Below are 14,138 nucleotides of genomic sequence, written 5' to 3' on the forward strand. Positions count from 1 at the left end.
CCGCACCTCCATCTCCTACCTACTAACCTCATCCCACCTCTTTGGCCTGTCCGTCTTCCCTGGACTGACCTATCCCCTCCCTACCTCCCCACCTATACTCTCCTCTCCACCTATCTTCTTTTCTCTCCACCTTCGGTCCGCCTCCCCCTCTCTCCCTATTTATTCCAGAACCCTCACCCCATCCCCCTCTCTGATGAAGGGTCTAGGCCCTAAACGTCAGCTTTTATGCTGCTGGGCCTGCTGTGTTCATCCAGCCTCACATTTTATTGTCTTGGATTCTCCAGCATCTGCAGTTCCCATTATCACTCATATTACAGCCATTTGCCTGAAATCCCCAGCGGATGTGGTATATTTGATGTATTGCGGTATTGTGCGGTAGATGGGTTCATTGTGTATTACGGTAGTGGGGTTGCAATCCGGGATATTACGGTAGGTTGGCGCTCGTGTGGAGTACGGACGGAAAAGGCTGTTACTCTGCGCGAGCCTGACTGCAGCCTCCTCAGTTAGAAACAGACGTGATTCAAAATCAAAAGGAGTAAGAAGGCTGAGGGATTGGCAGTATATCACCCCTCCAGAGAAGGAGCTGAGTGACGGCAGCCTGAGCAGAAATGGAAATGAGGGGGGAAATGTATGTTGGTGAGTGATAACGTTGTGAGCAATTGAAAGAATAATTTAAATAAAAACGAATTGGCTTTGGATACTATTATAGCTGAGAGATTATGATATGGAATAGAAATGGATGAAGGCACTGGGGTTTGCTGGAAGGATACACCCTTGAAATCTTTAGGCAACCTTATTTCTGTGTATTTTATTATTGGAAAAGCTGCGCTGATTTCTGATGTGAATCTCACTTCGGTCTTGTTAGGCCCTATCGATTAAGTCCCTAGTAGGAGATATTTTTTGTTGCATGGAGCTAGTTTATCGATTTTTTTAAATCCTGGGATGATTCTGAGATTTTACCGAGCGGTTTAAAAGTGATTGCCTCCTTTTAAACAGGAAAAGTCAACTGTATATTGCTTCTTCACATTTTTCTGCGCACAACTGAAATCCTAAGGAATTGGAAATGTGGTCGCCACTTTTGGGCGAAGACCAGAAAGATTCACTCAGCGTTTTGTCTTGAATTCTGGTTGAACCTGACACTGGATTTTTTTTGGTCTCCTTTTGTATTTTTGTAAATGATTCAGAAATAAAACATTTTGTTCCCCTGACCCCCTATTCGTACAAATAATTAATCTCTTCCTGATGAGATGATGCTCTGCATGACTGGTTGTTGAAAGACTTCTGCTATGTTTGCTAAGATTTTGATTTTCACATGGGTGACCTTGGGTTATCAGCATCCACAAGCATTCTAGAAGGCTTTTGCTGGTACTGTGTGGCAAACTGTATGCAATCAACTCTGTATTCACTCTTTTTGTTTGTTTTGCTTTTTATTTTATCAGTTATTTTGACGGATTCCAAATGTATGTTGTAGTATTGGTCCTGTAAGGGACAGATACTTCTAGTGGATAACAGAATTGAATACTCCCATCTGTAAGTACAATTTAATTAAAAGGTGAGCCAATCAGCAAGAGCCACAGGTGATAAGCTCATGTGGCCTCTTTCCAAGCACAGTAAGCATAATTTTTCTCAGTTTTGAACAATATCAGCCCTGCACATGAGATCAGGAGTAATCATTGGGTAGAAGTTGTCAAAACTGGGAAAAAAAGGTTAATTTTTGCTAAATGCATCTTGAGTTTGTGAAACAGTATAAGTAGACTGCATGAATTGTTTCCTGACCTTCATTCCACTCCATTCGCATGACTACTTTTGAAAGGGTAAAGCGTACTTTTATAGGTGTCAAAGCATGGAGCGACTGTGAGAAGGCTCATGTTAAAAAGTGAAGTGTTTACACCTTGGATAGACTTGGGCCTCGTGAGAGAAAGCAAATGCTTTAGCAGAGGAGGACAGTGTAAGATTTTTGTTTGAGAGCAGAAAGATAGTAAGACCAAAAACGACAGTAGCAAATGATTTTGTAGAATCCCTACAGTGTGGAAATAGGCCCTTTGGCCCAACAAGTCTCTACCGACACTCAAAGAATCACTCCATAGCAACAATGAAAGATCTGGATGTTGGTTGACTTACGACAAATAATTGGGACTTTAAAGATCTGAAAGAAACAACATTTTCTTTACTCCATTGTAGGGCATGAAATTAGTTTGCACACAATTGGGGGATAAAGGGATGTTTGGATTGGACATGGGAAATGCAGATGTAGGGGAATGGGTCTGGGTGGGATGCTCTTCGGTGAGGCAGTGTGGACTTGTTGGCCGATGGCTTGTTTTCACTCTGCAAGGATTCTATGAAATTTTTCTATGAATAATTCTCAGGACTCGATGTTGTGAAAATACTAGTTCATCAACTATCATCAAATGAATAGCTAGGGATTGGCTAATAAGTGGAGGATGTAATTTATGCAAAAAAGATCAGAGGCAAAAGCCATGTGAAGGGGGAAGCGGACCGAAGATGGATAGAGGCAGTGGGAGAGACATTCCCTGAGGTTGGTCCGGAGGGAGGAGGGTAACTTCTTCAGGTTGGGCATCCTTGGAAGAGGCTTCCCCCTCTCCCTATTTATTTCAGAACCCTCTCCCCATCCCCCCCCTCTGATGAAGGGTCTAGGCCCGAAATGTCAGCTTTTGTGCTCCTGAGATACTGCTTGGCCTGCTGTGTTCATCCAGTTTCACACTTTGTTATCTTGGATTCTCCAGCATCTGCAGTTCCCATTATCAGTGTTGATCAGTAGTTTGTAGGAACACAGTTGAGACACATATGGAGGATGTGCTCCAGGTTAAGTTAAGCAGTGTTAGCATACTGGAGGACTCTGAGATTGCGCATCTACAGATTCCATCTGAGTAAGCAGCATTGAAAAGAGAGTGATTCTGCTTTTGGCAGAAATCCACATGCATGACGTGAGTGGAGGCAGATCTTGTGAAAGGTATTGTTAAGGGGAATCGTATAACTAAACAATCGGTGAGTGTGACTTCAGGTAAGAGGGCTTTGTATGTTGTCAATGTCAAAAGGAGTGAAAATACTGGTGAAGTCTAGGCACAACAGAACATAGTTGGTGAAAATAGTTTTGTGGATCAAATTGTGATATCTTTTGATTTAATGTCAAAAGATAAATATTTTTCATTCTAATAATGAAGAAAACAGTTAGCACTATCTAACCTGATGGGAAGTGACATAATCTAACATTTTAAATCTCCCTAGATAATAGAATTTTGTTATCATGTTGTTTCATTTTACTGCTATGTCAGCTTATTTATTTTGATAACCTACCTCTGAATAAATCTATCTGCCATATTGGTACTTGCAAAATTTGGATTTAAAGTTATTAGTTCAGATTAGCATCAGGATGCTCCCTTTCTCGACATGGTCTTAATATAATAGCTTTTTATCACCAGTCATATTCAAATTATTTATAATGGTACCCTACTTGCTGTCTTGTTCTGTGCAATTGAAGTGTAAAGTGTGGTATTCAATCCCTCATAAAGTTTAGATTCCTATTTTTCACCTATACCATGTGTATGCAAATTAAGTAAACATGTGAAAACATTGCATTTTCTTCTTGGCATTAGATTTTCTGCCACTGGTTTTCTGAGATTCACATGCTCAACTCTCAAGCAATTCTAAGGGCCAATGTACGTGTGAGCGTGGATAATAGATATTCATGAACTCTTCAATATGGAGGGCAGCACAACAGAGACATTATTCTGCTTTCTATTTTTGATATGATCGCTATGTATCCTGTCAGAAGCATGCTAACTTAATGAAGGAAACCTGTTTCATTTCCTTTTTCAGCTTAGTGTGAAACAGTTGTACCATAGCTGTAAATTAGCTTGAGTTTTCTGGGTTCTATATACCTTATAGAGTCATGTAATATCATTGTATTATTTGACAGTGTTGCAGTGGTGTTTGAACATTTGCATTTAATGTTCTTTCTTGAATCTGGATAACTACTTCTATGAATTTCATTCTCCCTGTGTTGATGTGGATTTCCTCCGAGTGCTCCGGTTTCCTCCCGCAGCCCAAAGGTTTGCAGGATAGGTGGATTGGCCATGGTAAATTGCCCGTAGTGTTCAGGGATGTGTAGATTTAGGTGGATTATGTGGGATGGATCTGGGTTGGATGCTTTGAGGTTAGGTGTGGAATTGGTGGGCCGAAGGGCCTGGTTCCATACTGTAGGGATTTTGTGGGTATACAGTAAACCAGACGTGCAGTGAGCTTGGAAGTAAACTCCCAAATTCAATCTACCGGACTGAAATCTGGCAGAAAAGCTGTTGTTAGAATACTCTGGTGCGTGACCTAATTACCAGATTAATGATGTTTTGTACTGACGATATACTTAATCAAAAATTTATAAAGTGAAAAGACATTTAAAGACATTTTCAATCCTCAACTGAGGCATTTTTAGATCTAACATATAATCTAATTTTAGATCTAACATATATAATGTTTTAGGATTTTTGATTGCATGTTCATTTTTACAGAATGGAATTTAGAGTAAACATTGTTTAAGTTTTGTGTTTTAAAAGAGAATTTGCATTTCCTTTTGTAAAGGCAGCAGTTGTTTAAGACGAGTAAGAGAGTTAGCGAAGCCAGTTTTTGGATTGTTCGATTAAAAAGGGCCGTACCTTCCAAAGTGGGCTGACCGCCTGCTTAGACTTAGGAAGGGAATTGCCCTGTCATACTCTCAGCTCGTTAGCACATGAAGCTGAACAGGAAATAATTGAAGCATACTCTGAGACCAGGATAATGAGAACCTTTCCTTTTTCTGGAGGAAGGTTCTATTGGTTAAGTTAAGATGAGATCTAATTATATTACATACACTAAGTTCACTTGTGATGGTAAAATAGAATAACTTCTTGTTCCCGCATGCTTTCACATGTTTCTCCAATAGGTTAGAGGACAAAAGGGACTTGCTGTTGCACCCTCAGAGTTGTAGTTTTGGACCACATTTGGAGTTGAGGCCTGGATGAATGGGGTCACAAATAACAATGTGCCAGTTTCATGGTGCTGTGGTGAAGGGAATACAGTGTCATAATCTTGCCTGATCCATTGAGGTCAATTAATATTGTTAAAGGACACAATGAGAGCTCAGTAAGGGACGTGTTCTGATTTTGATTGCGTTGTATGGGTTGTATGCGTTGACTAAGGCAGATCAGCTGAGTAAATGTGGACACATAGTGGGAAGTCAGTAATCGCTGTACCACAGAATTAGGTAAGTCCTGTGAAGAAGTAAGTGACACACCAGGGTTCAGACTTGGCTCACAAGTTGGAGTTTCTATGAGACAGTGCAGTTTTGTGTCCATTTTTGGATTCTTCCCGATAAGTGGCATCATCGATTGTACCTGTACACTATCAACATACTGACTGACTGTCCAGTGAGATTCATCAACAGGAAATGCTTCCATTCTCTTAAGGTTCAATTGGTCTGTGACGACCACAAAATCTTCCATGTATGCTTTGCTTTCCTGGCAAGTGCCATGACTCTTCATCCTATGCAGCTCTTTATTTCCATTGGTTACTGCAGGGTTACGTGATGAATTCTAGGGCCCTGGGATGTCCCCTTGAGAGCTCGTTACTTGTCTGTCTGTGAGAACTTGAGACAGAGGCATGGAACTGAAACCATTTGCTGTCTCAGGCAACCATCTTTGGGCTTTTTGAAGAACTGGCATTTGATGCCTGAACTGGTTAAGTAGTGCTGTGCAATGTCTTTCTGCAAAGCACTCACTCACTGAGATAGCCAGCTCTGCTGTCCATAATTTGACTCTCCAGAGAGATGTGCACTTTGGGGATAATGAGGCCCTAGAAGGACACATCTTATTGGAAGAAGTGAATGGATGGAGGGGATTGATGCGGAACCCTTAAAGGTTTGCTGCACAGGGGTGTCCCTGCTGCCCAGATGTGGGATTCAAGGGTCATGTTAGGCTGTTATCAATGTGAATAATCATCGCATCCAGACATGTTCCAAATGATCTACTGGGCTAGGAAGAATGACTTGGTCAGGACCACATTCTGAGCCACTCAGTATCAACATTACATGATCCTAAGAAAGCAAAATGACACGTAGTTACTGTTAGATATCTGAACCCTTTTCCTGATTCCATTATGGGATATGGATGCCTTGGCTAGACTGCCATTTATGTGGTGATGGTGTTCCAATGTACCTGTATCCTTTATCCTTGATGGTAGTGTTCACAGGTTTGGAAGGTGCCTCCTAAAGATCCTTACTGACTTGTTGCAGTGATTCATGTAGGTAGGTGGTGCTGGTGGTGTTGGGAACGATTGTTAAAGGTGTTCAATGGGCTGCCGATCAAACACCGTTTAGTTCTTGTACTGTACTTTCAGAAGGCTTTTGTAAAGGTCCCATGTAAAAGATTAATGAGCAAAATTAAAGTACGTGGAGTTGAGCATTGTGACTGACAGGGATTGAGAACTGGCTGACTGACGGGAAACGAGTAGTAACACGTGGATCTTTTTCTGAGTGGTAGGCGGCAACTAGTGGGATATTGTGGGGATCTGTGCCAGGATCCCGGCTATTCAGAATATATATTAATGATTTTAGATGAAGGGAATAAAACGTAATGTCTCCAAGTTTGCAGAAACACAAAAAAAGTGGGTGGGTGAACTGTGAGGAGAGGCTTCTTTTAGATTTTGGCAAGTTGAATGTGTGGGCAAATGCGTGGGTATAATGTGATTAAATGTGAGATTATCTGCTTCAGTAGCAAAAACAGGAAGACAGATAACTATCTGAATAGTAATAGATTGGGAAAGGGGAGTGGTGCAACGAGACATTGATGTTCTTGTTACATCAGTTGCTGGAGGTAAACGTGCAGGTGCAACAGGCAGTGAAGGTTAATGGTATGTTGGCCTTCAAAGTGAGAGGATTCAAATACAGGAGTAAGAAAAACCTGCTGCAGTTGTACAGTGCTTTTGTGAGACCACATCTGGAGAATTGTGTGAAATTTTGAACTCTTACCTGAAGAAGAATGTCCTGGGTATGGAGGGAATGAAACGAAGGTTTACCACATTGCCAGCCCAGCATCATATACGGAGAGACTGGGACAACACAGTGGAGCTGGAGGAACACAGCAGCCAGGCAGCATCAGAGGAGCAGGAATGTTGACGTTACGGGTTGAGACCCTTCAGGAAAGATCTGCTATCTCTGAGATATTAGCGATTCGATTGGTTAAGACAATGTTTACAGAAGTTGAGAAGAATTAGTTGGGATCTCATAGAAGCCTTTAAAATTCTAGCAACGTTAGACAGCATAAATACAGGAAGATCATAGTTCAAAGCTGTGGGGTAAGCCATTTAAGACATAGATGAGGAGAAATGTGTTTACCCAGAGGGTAATGAACCTGTGGTATTCTCCCGCACAGAAAAAACTTGAGAATAGAACATTGAATTCTTTCAAGAAGGAATTATATTTAGTTCTTGGGACTAAAGGAATTAACAGGAAGGGGAGAAAGTTGGACCAGGATACTGAGTTGGAAGGTCAGCCATGATCATACTGAATGATGGAGTAGTCTCAGAGGACTGAATGGCCTACCCTTATTTCCTATGTTTTTGGAGCTGCATTTCTCTAAGTAAGTAGGGAGTAACATCTCACACTCTTGACTTGTGCCTAATAGATTGTGGACAGGCACTGGGGAGCTTAGAGATTGGTTACCCACTACAGAATTTCCAACCTCTGACCTATTCTTATATGTGCATGGTTACATGTCTGGTGTAGTTCAGATTCTGGCCAATAATAACCTTCCAGGTTGTTGAATTCAGCATTTTCTCAGATGAAAATTCCATTGAATGTTAGGGTGAGGATGGTTAGATTCTCTCTTGTTGAAGATGATTATTGCCTGGCAAATGTATCTTGCCACTTAACAGCCCAAACAATGATATAGTCCACATCCTGCTGTATATGGACACAACTGTATCAGTTTCTGAGTCATAAAGGTTGCTGAAAGGTTTGTAGTTTTCAGTGAATGTCTCCACTTTGGACCCCATGGAGGGAAAGTCATTGATAAAGCAGCTGAAGATGTTTGGGCCCAAGACACTAGCCTGGTCAATTCCTGCTTGAGGGGAAGGAACTCAAATTTGTGCATTATAGAGTTCTATTTTCGATGTATTAAAAAAAATTGTGTTAACTTGCCTAGAATTTAAATTTAAAGCCAACAACTGGATGCTGGAAATCTGGAACAAAAACAGAAATTGCTGGAGAAACTCAGTAAGTCTGGAAGCATCTTTGGAGAGAAGCCAAAGTTAATGTTTTGGGTCCAGTGACCCAATCTTCAGAACTGATGATAGCTAGGAAAAGGCGGACTATATGCTGATGGCAGGGCGCTTTAAAGGAGTAAGTGATGGGTGGAGAACAAGCAGAGAAAGGTAGCTCGGTAGACAAAGGGATGGATGATAGTGACTCTGGGAGAAAGAAGTGCTGCTAATGGGGACCATAAGTAGGTGAAAACTTGCTGAAGGTGGCCCACGCGATGACAGGGCCTGAGGTTGAGAGGTGGTTAATGGACATGGAAGAAGGTGCTCAGGACCTAAAATTATTGAACTCAATATTGAGTCCTGAAGGCTGCACAGTCCCCATGTGGAGAATAAGATGCTGTTCTTCCAGCTTGCGCTGATCCTCACTGGAACACTGCACTGGGCCCAAGACAGAAATGTTGGCCAGGAAATACAGTAGTGTGTTGAAGTTCTGTCCACAAAAATGACCCGGAGCTTCCAGTTGCCTGCTGCTTCAGGAAAGATGCTAAACTCCAGTCAATTGTATATAATGGTGGCAGCTATTTCTTCCAGAGAAGCCTCTCACTCTGATATCCCTGCAGGAGCACTACAGGTTGTTTTGCTCTGGTCTGGCATCCACTTGTACTTCTGGATTTCCTTGTGTGGCATCTAGTAACGCTGTGTAAATCTTTATTCATATTCTTTTTGTTACACTTTGTCCATTATGGATGCTAAATACTGTAGTTTTGGAATAAATTGTGTGTGCGTGAATATGATTTTTGATATTTTTCATAGCTTAAAAATTTTCAACAGGACTGTAGTCACTGACCATGGCACTAAAGTGAGTGACTTGCATTTGATTTACTGTTGTTTTGACTTTAATGCATGACCTTTTGGAGTTTGACAAGTTCCTTGGCCTGGCAAAAACCTAATCCTGCGGTTACTGGATTACGAAAGTACTGTCAGTACTGGATGGCCTTTCTCTAATTGCTGTTCTGCAGAAAACCCATTGTGGGCCTAGCATATTGTGAAGCACTTATCCAATCCATTTGGCAAATGAAAGAGAAATATTACGAGCAGTATCAAGCTCTGAATCTGACTTCGATCTGATGGAGGCCTCATACTTTGTCCATTTGCAGCTGTCTGAAAGATCCTAGGCCACATTGACTTGCCGCAGAAATACATCAGGGTTGTATTTATGGTTATGACTTGAATTGTCAGTGTAAGTACAGATCGGACGCAAATGACACCACAATTTCCTGAGCACTCCATTAATATAGCTGCAGCATGCTCTGCAGTGGATTTATTGCATAGCTTTCTGATGTTTGGAAGGAGGTTGATGTTTCGACTAAATTTTGTTGTTTTCATTGGATGGTCTGTAACATGGTATTTAGCACTGCATTTGACCTTTAGTCTTGATACTGATGATATTGATCAGTATGCTGTTTAATGCATTTTTACAGCTTGTTAAACATATATGAAATGGATACTTTTTAATGTCTTGAAGTTGCAGATTTAACAATGTAGTGAATATGATATGCCTCCATGAAATCCAAATTTCTTCAGCCTCCTCTTATTTCCACTGATACAGTCTTCAGAAGTATTCTGATGTGTTTCATTTATTCATTTATGTGTTTTATTTTAAATGTTTGGAATAACTGATTGGATGCAGAATGAAGCTGTTTGAATCTTTAAAAAATATTGAAGCACTGCAGTAAGGCTGAAGTGGCCTCATAGTCAAACTGTTGCATCTACTATCAACTTTTCAGTTTAAGGTATTAAATAGAAAATTACAATATCCATAATTTCTTTCTGTCCTTAAAAATGTCTAGGAAGCCTATCAATAAGATTCAGTATTACCCTGTCAACAAAGATTGCTGATGAAACATGAACCCACAATTCTTCTGACTCCAATGAGAGTGCTACCACTGAACTAAGGCTGATTGTGCTTTTTTTTTGTTTTCAAACTAAAAGGTCCTCTGAATTAAAAATGTCTAAAATATAATTACTGAAATATTTTAAAAACCTTTTGGGAATGTATTAAAAATAGCGTGGAAGACGCAACTTTTACTTGTCCTCAAAATCTGAGCCTTTTACGTGAGAATTCTGTTTATGTCAGCTTGTTTGTTAAAACCCACTTACATAGCTTGAAGTGTTGTGCCCCAAGAGGATTGTACTAACTGTATGTTTTTGTTGCAAAGATTTTCCTCATGATAATGATATCGGGCTCTTGATACACCCACAAGTAATTATTTCAGTCACCTTAATCCGAACTATAAATAAAATGTTTTGTTCTTTATGAATGACAACTGACCTGAGATGTTAATACACTTTCTCCATTTACAGATGGTGCCAGACCGGCTGAATGATTTCAGCATTTCCCATTTTTATTTCAGATTTCCAGCATCTGTAATATTTTGCTTTTGCCAAAATATTAAGTGTTGATTAGGACTTAGAAATTGGTGTGCAAAATGTTAATACAGTACTTCTGTTTTTTGAAGCAACATTGTGGATCATTTTTTTCCCACAAATATAGACCTAGGTTTTGTTAAAAAAATTAGTTCCTACAGATGTGGTTTTGAGTGTTACCTCAAGGGCAAATGTGTGGGCTGTTTCTACTTGAAGGAGATTTGAATGTTTTCTGTTTAATAATTTGTTTTCTTGAATTGTTGTCTGGTCCCGATGCTAGCTTTATTTCCCCGTGGGATTATTATTGCGGATTTCATCATTGTAATGTTGCCCGACTCCACCTCTTGCCCTCAGATCATTAGTTGAAACCCTTATTTGTTACCCCTCAATTTCAGTCTTTCGAAGTATTCCAGACTGGCCTTCCACGTTGTCCTGCCTGAAAGTTTGACATTTTCCAAACCTTTGCCAGTTTCCTGCCTCTCATCGAGTTTATTTAGCCTATGTTGACTTAGGGTTAAATAACATCTCAATTGTAAAATGCTCTTTATTGTTTCTAATTCTTTGTGTGGTTTTGCCCTTCACTATGTTTGTGATCTCCTTCACCCTTACAACCATCTAAAGTATCTTCTTGTGGAGCTAATCTGTTGCCCCTTGACTGTGTTTTAATTTGCTTGCCTTAAGCTTTCCGTAAATCTTTCTGCCTTGCTGCTTCCTGTTTTCAATGCTTCCTAATATTTGCCTCTTTAACAAATTTTTAATTTCCTCCTCATGGCTTAGTGTCAAATTTGTTTGATAATATTCCTCGGAAGTGCCTTGAGACATCTTGTGATGTTATTAGCTTGGACAGGATGGGCTAAATGGCCTCCCTTCTGCACTGTTAATGTCTGATTTTACAAAAATGTAACTTGTAGTTATAACTTGAAAAAGGAATAACAAGCATGTTGTAAATGAATCAGCAGCCACATGGGAGTTCTTGAAACAAAGCTCACGATATCTTTCAAATTCTAGTTAATTCTTGAGCAGGAATGTTTACACTCAATCCTGCTTGGATTATTGGTTCACATATATTTGCTTTATAAGAATTTCCAAGGAACTAAGATGACCATGAAACTCTTTTAAAATACATAATTTTAATATATTTTAGTTTTAAACTTGTTACTGTCCTTTTACTGTTTCAGCAGCATTGATTGTTATCCTCATTTTGTCTGTGGTAGGTGAAAAAGAGTTGAAATATTTCTGCTCTAGAAGAGTGAATGTTAGAAAACCTAGCAAAACCACCAATTTAGCTTTTAAACAAATAACCTGCTTTCATTCATTATTGAGGTCTGCTTGTGTTAACCCTAAGCCTGAGAATCTGTTCAATGTAAACTAAAGATTTTTCCAGTAGTTCCCTGCAATCAGCAGCACCCCAGCAAAATGTTGTTTGTAGACTGGAATGCATAATGTGGCCCGGACTCCGCTTTGTGGAGTCTAGCAGTCACTCGGTTTTTCTAAATTGATTGTGAATGTTGAATAATGTAATTCAGGGTGTTTACTCTCCACAGATATGAAGTTCCTACAACTTTGCTAATATTTGTGGCATTATACATCTAAGTTGTCTTTAGTTTTGTAAGCACAAGCATAAAAAACATAAAAAAACAAATAGCTTGATTTCCAAGGCATTTATAAACTCGATGTATTTCAGATCAGTTTCCTTCTCCTGTCGTGATTATTTTTGAAGTGTTTTGTTTAGTGGGAAGTTCTGTTGACCTTTAAGGATTTCGCTTTGTTTTGAAGAGAGGGTGAGTCAGGGCAAATATGGAAAATAGAATTCTTCTGAAAATAATGTTCATTCTTTGCCAACATTTCATGTCAATGCATTTTTTCCACAGGAAATTTTTCAGTGCTTGTTCAACCACTTTTCTCCATCCCAGCTGGGAATGATGGGAAAACTTAATTCTCTTTCATTGCATGGATGTGTTTAGAGAGAGAATTCTGCTTCCCCCCCGCGCCCCCCCCCCAAATTTCCACTGTCACTACTGCCACCACCACACCTATTTATCATTGGTATAGTTCTGCTTTTTAAAAGAATCTTTCAATTGAGCATAAGAAACGATTATCCACAGAGACCCTTTGTTAAAATTTCAAAATGTTTGACACCGAAGGTTATAGATGGAGAAACATTAACCCTTGCCAGGAAAGGTCGCAGATGCACAGAAAGACATTTTACAATTAACCTTACAGTTACCTTAACCGCTCCCTTTCAAGTTGTATAACACTAAAATTCATTAGTCTATGTAAATTTACTTGGCTCCTCCTTTCCATTTCTCATTTGTCCTGTTTTCAGGTCTCCACTCCTCTCCCTTGCGCGCTGTCCTTCCAACCTAGCTTTCTCCCTGCACCTCCCCCCAAACCCTGCGAGCACCCTCTATCTCTCCTCTCCTCTCTTGCATGCTCGCTCGCACGAGCTGTCTCTCACATGCACTCCCTCCCTGCCACTGTTAATGGAATTTCCTTTCCTTATTTTTGTGTGTGTAATAATCCCTTCTTCTGTCTTTCTGCATCTCGTACTCTGTTTAGTTTCCTATCTCGAATCAATCACTCCCATCTTTTGCATGCTTGCTAGTACATTGTCTCATTCTTGTGCTTTCCGTGTACTGTAGTGCAGTCTTTATCTTGCCTCTCCTCTCCATTCTGGTTCTGTCACAATTGCCCTTATTCTTGTTTGTTTTTCTGTATCTGGAAGTTGCATGCCAACCCTTTTTTTTCCACTTTCTCATTTTTTTTAGCCTACTTTTTTCTTCCTTGCCTATATGAGGGCGAAAGAGAGCAATCATTTACTGCAAATATCAATGTTGTGATCACATAGAAAAGGAAAGTCTGCATTACCCCATGTTTTACATTTTACTAATCAAATTTACTTTTTGCTGCAGTTGGCTAATACCTGACGTATTAGATAGCACTGAAAACTCTCACTGTGTGGCTCAACAATTCTGTATTCATATTGATGGAACTCATCTTCGACTCTCTACCAGTACTCTTGATCACCTTTGCCTCTGTTATGTATAGTATTTAAGCTTGAAGAAGCCACGCTGCTTGATCCCAAATGAAGTTTCTGACTCCATGACTTTGACAAAGAACACTTATTTTTAGCTTCAGAATAAGACTTACAATTTCCTCTAGTCTCATTCTCTCTGCTACTGAGGTCCTTTTAAATATGTCCTTCTCTCATCCACACTGAATATTTCATTGGTTGTCTGGTTGATCAGTCCAGACACTGAAATCACATTTTCAAAAGCCAAGTAGCCTGCTGTTGTCCTGTTGAGTGGGTGACATTGGTTGCAATGCCTCTGCCTCTTTCTGGGGCAGAATTAGTGATGAGTGACCATGTCTATGTTCCTTGAGATCTTCCCATGCACTTTTTTGAGTTGGTGTGAAGAAATGAGTTACCTAGGCTGGTGGAGGTGAGGAAACTGAACGTA

General features: G+C 40.0%; 1 protein-coding gene across 2 annotated transcripts in view; it reads left to right on the forward strand.

Annotated features, from left to right (window-relative positions):
* The first annotated feature begins 439 nt into the window (after positions 1 to 439).
* The window catches only part of LOC125463267 (protein PHTF2-like), a 113,943-nt gene continuing 100,244 nt past the window's right edge, over positions 440 to 14,138 (forward strand). Inside the window, exon 1 of one of the 2 annotated variants that reach the window (XM_048554325.2) lies at positions 440 to 636. The gene's annotated coding sequence lies outside the window, so the exon portion shown is untranslated. The remainder of the gene's footprint in view (positions 637 to 14,138) is intronic. The other variant, XM_059654584.1, reaches the window with a different exon arrangement.

Source organism: Stegostoma tigrinum, chromosome 25 (assembly GCF_030684315.1).
Source record: "Stegostoma tigrinum isolate sSteTig4 chromosome 25, sSteTig4.hap1, whole genome shotgun sequence".
Taxonomy (NCBI): domain Eukaryota; kingdom Metazoa; phylum Chordata; class Chondrichthyes; order Orectolobiformes; family Stegostomatidae; genus Stegostoma; species Stegostoma tigrinum.